Source organism: Peromyscus maniculatus, chromosome 14 (genome assembly GCF_049852395.1).
Source record: "Peromyscus maniculatus bairdii isolate BWxNUB_F1_BW_parent chromosome 14, HU_Pman_BW_mat_3.1, whole genome shotgun sequence".
Lineage (NCBI taxonomy): Eukaryota > Metazoa > Chordata > Mammalia > Rodentia > Cricetidae > Peromyscus > Peromyscus maniculatus.
Window position 1 is genome coordinate 18120393 of NC_134865.1, and position 6000 is coordinate 18126392.

General features: G+C 50.8%; 1 protein-coding gene across 8 annotated transcripts in view; it reads right to left on the reverse strand.

Moving 5' to 3' along the window:
* The window catches only part of Arhgap5 (Rho GTPase activating protein 5), a 75415-nt gene extending 69719 nt beyond the window's left edge, over nucleotides 1-5696 (reverse strand). For 2 of the 8 annotated variants that reach the window (XM_076550678.1, XM_076550677.1), the window contains exon 1: nucleotides 4693-4835. The gene's annotated coding sequence lies outside the window, so the exon portion shown is untranslated. Of the gene's footprint in view, nucleotides 1-3271; nucleotides 3554-4692; nucleotides 4836-5117; nucleotides 5249-5343; nucleotides 5396-5632 lie in introns of those variants that run through there. The other 6 variants (XM_076550673.1, XM_076550671.1, XM_076550674.1 and 3 more) reach the window with 6 other exon arrangements.
* Nucleotides 5697-6000: the final 304 nt, after the last annotated feature.

The following is a 6000-nucleotide window of genomic DNA, read 5'->3' on the forward strand; positions in this document are numbered from 1 at the left end:
AGAGAACTGTGTGACTGGCACTAGACACATGAAATAAATGAGTCAATGTTTCTCAATGAAAAGCTAATCAGTTTTAGCAACAGATGGTGATAACACCTGAGTTTCAGGTGTTATCTCCAAAGATACAGAACTTAGTAATGAAATGAGGTAAGGGCAAGATGACTAACGAGACCATAAATTCAGAAAATTTTAAGACCTCCTTGGTATTCTTAGAAATATCTGAAGAATCCCATACACCAGCCATTCTTTAAATAGTCAACAGCCGAAAAGAAGTGTCACCTTGGCTTTGAGAAGGTAAACATAGAAATAGTAAACACAGAATAGTTAATCAGTAAAAGGGCATCATCAACAAGAAAATGGACAAACTATACCAAACCAGAAGCCAAGAATGTGGTCCATCTCCCCAGGGCAATTTGATGTCAAATAGAGTGAGAATAGACAGTTTATTTCTCCACAATCTCTTTATTACTCTTGTCTTTTCTCCTAATACTTCAATTTACTCACGAGGTACAAACGGATGTTCTTACACTTTTACCTTGCATTTTCTTCTCACTTGCCAATCTGGCCTACACCTTCCCTACACTTTTAAGGTCCACAGTCATTACTACTTCAATGTCTTTTTTTTCTTCCTCACTATCCTTATTATAGACTACTTTCAGATAGTACCTCTTTTATAGCAATTTCTTTATACCATATTTTATGGTTTTTTTTTTAAAGATTTATTTAATGTGTATGGGTAATTTGCCTGCATGTATGTCTGTGTACTGAGTGGATGAAATGCCCAGGGAGGCCATAAAAGGTCATTAGATTCCCCTGAAACTGGAGTTACAGATGTTGTTAGCTACCATATGGGTACTGGGACTAGAATCCAGATCCTCCAGAAGAGCAGCTAGTGCTCTTACTGCTGAGCCCAATTTCCAACCCTTTATAGCAAATTTTAAATCAGCAATGTACTATCCCATAGCCAAATTCACCTGTTTTGTGTTTGACTCACATTTAAGTATTTTTATATTGCTCCATGTCTCAAATTCCTTCTCTCTCTCAAAACTATAAGCTCTAGGGGTGGAGACATGGCTCAGCAGTTAAGAGCAGGTACTGCTCTTGCAGAGGCTGGGAGTTTGGTTCCCAGAGGCTCACCACCACTCTAGCTCCAGGAGAGCTGATGCCCTCTTCTGGCCTCCAAGGGCATCTGCATGCGCATGTGCATAGACACACGTGGGAGAGGGGGCTTCAAAATAAAGAATAAACAAACTCCAAGCAGGAGTTAAGGCTATAGTTCAAACACACTTTCTAAGTATTACTGACAGTGCCCAGATGCTCAATAAATTTGCTAAAGTTAGTAAGACTAATCTGAAGTTGAGGGGTAAAATTAAAACTAATGTTTGACAATAACTCTGTATGACAAAAGAGCTTGAGAAAAAAATGTAAGTGACAAATTTTAGTCATGTTTTAACCATGAAATCCAAGTTACATATAACTTTTCCTAACTTCTAATTCTGAGGGTAAGATGAAAAGTTAGTGTTTTACTGCACAGCCTTGTGGAGTCAGCTTCCAGAACACAGAGGGGGTAAAAAGAACTCCCAAGGTTTTCTTCTGTGAAGGATTCCCAGAGACAATGACAGAAAGAGTTGTTCTCTTCTCTGTCCCTCAAGCTCTTCATCTGGTTAGTCCTTTAGAGTTACTACCTCTAATTCATCATTTGATCCCCACGGCATGTTATTAAGTGCTAAATGAAAATAATCAGATTAATAAATAATATATCAGAGGTTTTTAACACTTCTTAATACAAACTACTTTCATGGGTTAAAGACAGAAACTGCCTTAGTTTGGGAGGGAGTCAGAGGAAGTCTCAAGGCATGCAGGGGAAGGTCTGAAATTCAAAGAACGTATTTTAAATTCATGTTGATTTTTTAAAAGTCTAGCCTTTCATTCTAGTTTGTTTGCAGTACTAGGGAATGTACCAAGGGCCCTGTACATACTTGTTAGATAAGTATTCTACACCAACCCAACACACTCTAACATTTTTCCCTAGTTTGATAAAATCAACAAAGCCTTGCACTTAAAGGGCTCATTATACAAATTACCAAATGGATGACATATGACTTTATTAAAATGTCTTCACTATTCTTTTAGACACATTTCTTTCTTGTACTTAGTATACAAAGACGAAACAACACTACAGAATGCTTCTTGAGTCAATTCACCCCAGTGCCTTCTTGATTTGCAAAGAAAAAACTAGTAATCCAAATAAACAACTGGAGAAGTTTAGTACAGTATTTATGAAACACACTTTTGTTCAATTAAAAAAGTTAAGGCCTAAGGATGTTGGCACTGACAGCCTAGTATGCTCAAGGACCTGGGTTCAATTCCAAGCAGTGTGTGTGTGTGTGTGTGGGGGGGGGGGGGGGGGGTTACATAACTATCATTCAAAGCTGAACCATAACTTTCAATAACCCCCGAAAAGCAAATACAGCATTTTATTTTATAAAAAACCTTAACGTTCAAGGTGAAAATTATTGTCTCCAACAAAAGTGTGCTACTTCTGCCATTCTAATGGGTCTCCAAAATAGTCAAGCTAAATACCATGTAAGAGAATCAAGATATTCAGATATTGGGATGATTTTGAAAGGAGCTGGAGATGTAGCCCTGTGGTAGAGCATTGTGCAAGGTCCTGTTTCAATGTCCAGCACCACAGGAAGAAAAAAATCTAATTGCCAAAACAGTTTAAATGGAAAAAGGTACTTTAGAAAACTAATAAGCACAATTTTGTGACAGTTTTTTTTTTCTATCCACATGTAACCAAGCCCACTCTCAATGCTCTTAATAATGAATATGTAAAGAATGGTATAGGCATGCTGACCTGGGTTAAAGAATGTAGCCTAAAGAAGACAACCAAATCAATAGTTATCTAATTACCTATACTTTGGATTCTGCCTTAAATCAATCAGATCAATTTCGTGACATTAAAAAGCCCATACATCCCTAGCCTTTCAATCCCCAGTTTATATAAACTTCTCTAATGCCTTAGCAGGTTTTTGTGACCCACACTTATAACTTTCTTCCTCTGTTCTACCTTCTATAGGTAAGAGAAATGTGGGACAATTACAAAGGACAAAAGGGCATAAAATGAGAAATTTAAAATTAAAGCGAAATTTCTCTGGAAGCTGCAGTTTACCTATAATATTAATCTCAATATGTAAAAATACTGAAAAGGAGTACCATGCAGTATAAACTGGAATTGACAGCAAAAACATCTCCAAACACATTTTACCTAAGTCCATACTGAAACCAAAATATTTTTCGGGAATGGTTGCTGAAAGAATCGTTTTAAGTGGAGATTGAGATAGTTAGTCCATGAAGTGAGTGGTCTCCTCGATGCAGGTAAACATCTCCTAACATCCTGTTCAAATTGGATATTGGATTTGGATTTAAGTCGAGTGGGCAATTCCCACCTCAAACACCTGCCGAAGACAACATGCACGAACACTAGTAAACAGAGAGGCACGTCACTGCTTCACACTGGAACATTCTGAAAAATGCCCTTGCTTCCTACCTGCACAAAAGAAAAAGTAGACTGGTAAAATTTAAGTTTAGAAATGCTTGCAAAAAATCCTCTCGTCTCACTCTCTTGGTTCAGGTTTAGTACAGTTTGCTTGTCATTTGCTAAGCGCTGGCCCAAACTGGATTTCCATCCTATGGTAAAAGTATGAACGTCTCCCCTGCAACTTCCTTGGAATTTTATCAGCCGCCCCAAGAGTTTGTCCTTACTTTCTAGCCTCAGCTACACACACACACACACACCACACACACACAAACACACACACACACAAAGCTTGCACCTCACTTGCATTTCCAATAACGCCGGAGAGGGAGGGTGTGAGCGAGTGTATTTCTGTGTGGATAAGTGCACGCGCGCTCCCGAGCCGCTCCCCACCCCCACCCCGATACTTTTTTTTTTTTTTTCTTTGCTGGGAACCGAGGGAAATTTTAGAGGTTATTCCAGCGAAAGAAAACTCGGGATCAAAGCCCACAGCCCCGGGGGAGCAGTCCAACGCCGCCACCAGGAAAGGAGTCCCCGGGTTTGGGTGGCGCAGTGCAACTTCTGACTCCCTAACCCCGAGCTTGGAGCAGATGGGAATGCGGCCGTGGAGCCAGGGAGGAGTCGAGGAGATAAGGAGGAAAAAAAAAAAGTGAAAGGGCCGATCCCCCGGCCAGGCGGTTAAGTTTGCAGCCCGGCTCGGGTTTCGGCGGCTCTCGGCGCCCCCCGCGCTCGCCCTTCCAGGTGGAACTCGTTAGCAGCAGCCTCAGCCTCCAGCCGCCGCCGCCGCCGCCGCCGACCCCGCCACCTTCCTCTCCCCGCGCACCCTCCGAGCCCCGGACAAGTGAAGGTGGCGCGGGGGGAGCGGACGCCTGGCGGGGCCGGCGCGAGCTCGGCGCCCCGCGGCAGCAGCAGCAGGCCTCCGCCGACCCCGGCCCGGTCACCTGTGGAGAAAGCGGCCCCCCGTCTCCGGCCTCCCTGCCCTTCAGCCGCCCGGCTCCCCGCGGCCCGGCCCCAGCCCCTTGAACTGGTTACAACCGGCGGCGAGCGGGCGGGCGGGCGAGCGGGGGTCCCCGGCGGGCGGGCGGGCGGGCGGGGAAGGAGGGGAGGGGAGCGGCAGGCCCCGCGCCGCCGGCTCTCGGTGGCTCTCCTACCTAACAACGCCGGTCTCCTCGGTCGCCTCCTCGGCAGCGGCCCCGGCGGTGGTGGCGGCGGCAGCGACATTCCTGGGGAGCGCTCCCTCCTCCTCCGCCTCCTCCGCCGCCGCCGCCGCCGCCTCCTCCACTCTCGGCTCGCCTCTCGCGCCCGGCGCGCTGCCCCCGCCCTCGCCGCCACACACGCCCCGAAAGCCCGAGCCCCGCGGCGGCGGCGGCAGCAGCGGCAGCGGCGGCGGCGGCTCGCGCTGCCTGGTAACCCGCCCGCCCGCCGGCAGCGGCCGCCCCGAGCCTCCCCCCGGCCCTCCGCGCCCGCCGTCGCGCTCGGCTCAGTAATGGCGGCCACTCGGGCTCCCTCGCGCTGACGGGTCTCCCTCCCTCCCTCCCTCCCTTCTCTCGCTCTCGCTCTCTCTCCCGAACTTTACCTCAGCATCTCTCCCGGCGCGCACCGCCGGAACGCGCGCCCTCGCGCCCCCGCGCGCGCGCCCGCCACACACACACTCACACTCACACACACACACACACACACACACACACACCCGGCCGGCCGGGGGCGGCGCGGGCAGCAGCACGGGGGCGCGCGCGCGTGCCCGCCCCAGCATCTCCCCCCCCCCCCACTCCCCACCCACCCCCCCGCCCCGCGGCGCTCACCTCCACGACGCCTCCCGACCCGCGCTCCCGGCTCGGCCCCGCCCCACGCCCTGGTCTCCCGGGAGCCGGGGAGGGAGGCGCGAGCGGCCGCGCCGGAGGGAGGGAGGGTGGGAGGGACGGAGGGAGGGAGAGGGAGGGAGGGAGAGGGCGGGCGGGGGGCGCGCGAGCGCGCGGGGCCGCGTCCCCGCTCGGGCCCCCCGCTCCCCATTGGCTTCCGCCCCTCCCCCGCCCCGCGCCGTCCCCGCCTCTCCCGGCCATTGGCTCCCGCTCCTCCTCCCTTCCTTCTCACCTTTTCCCGGTTTACCCATTGGCGTGAGCGCCCTGCCTCCGCGCGCCCCTTTCTCCGCGGCTCTGCCCCGCCTCCGGCCCATCCTCCACGCGCCGGGCGCCCGCACGCCGCCGCCGCCGCCGCCGCCGAGCAGGGTCGCCGCCGCCGCCGAGCCTCCCCCGGCCCTCTCCCGGGCCTGCGAGCCGCCGTCGGGCGCTTTTAACTCCGAGTCCTGCGGAGGAACTTGGGCCGGTGTGAGCCGGGGCGAGGCATAGCCCGGGAGCCCAGCGCTCCCCGATTTAAAGTCCCTCTAAGGCCTTGCAGGCTGAGGTCCCTCTCTCTCTCCGAGCACTGAGGAATGCAAAGGAGGAAAGAATGCACCGGACTTG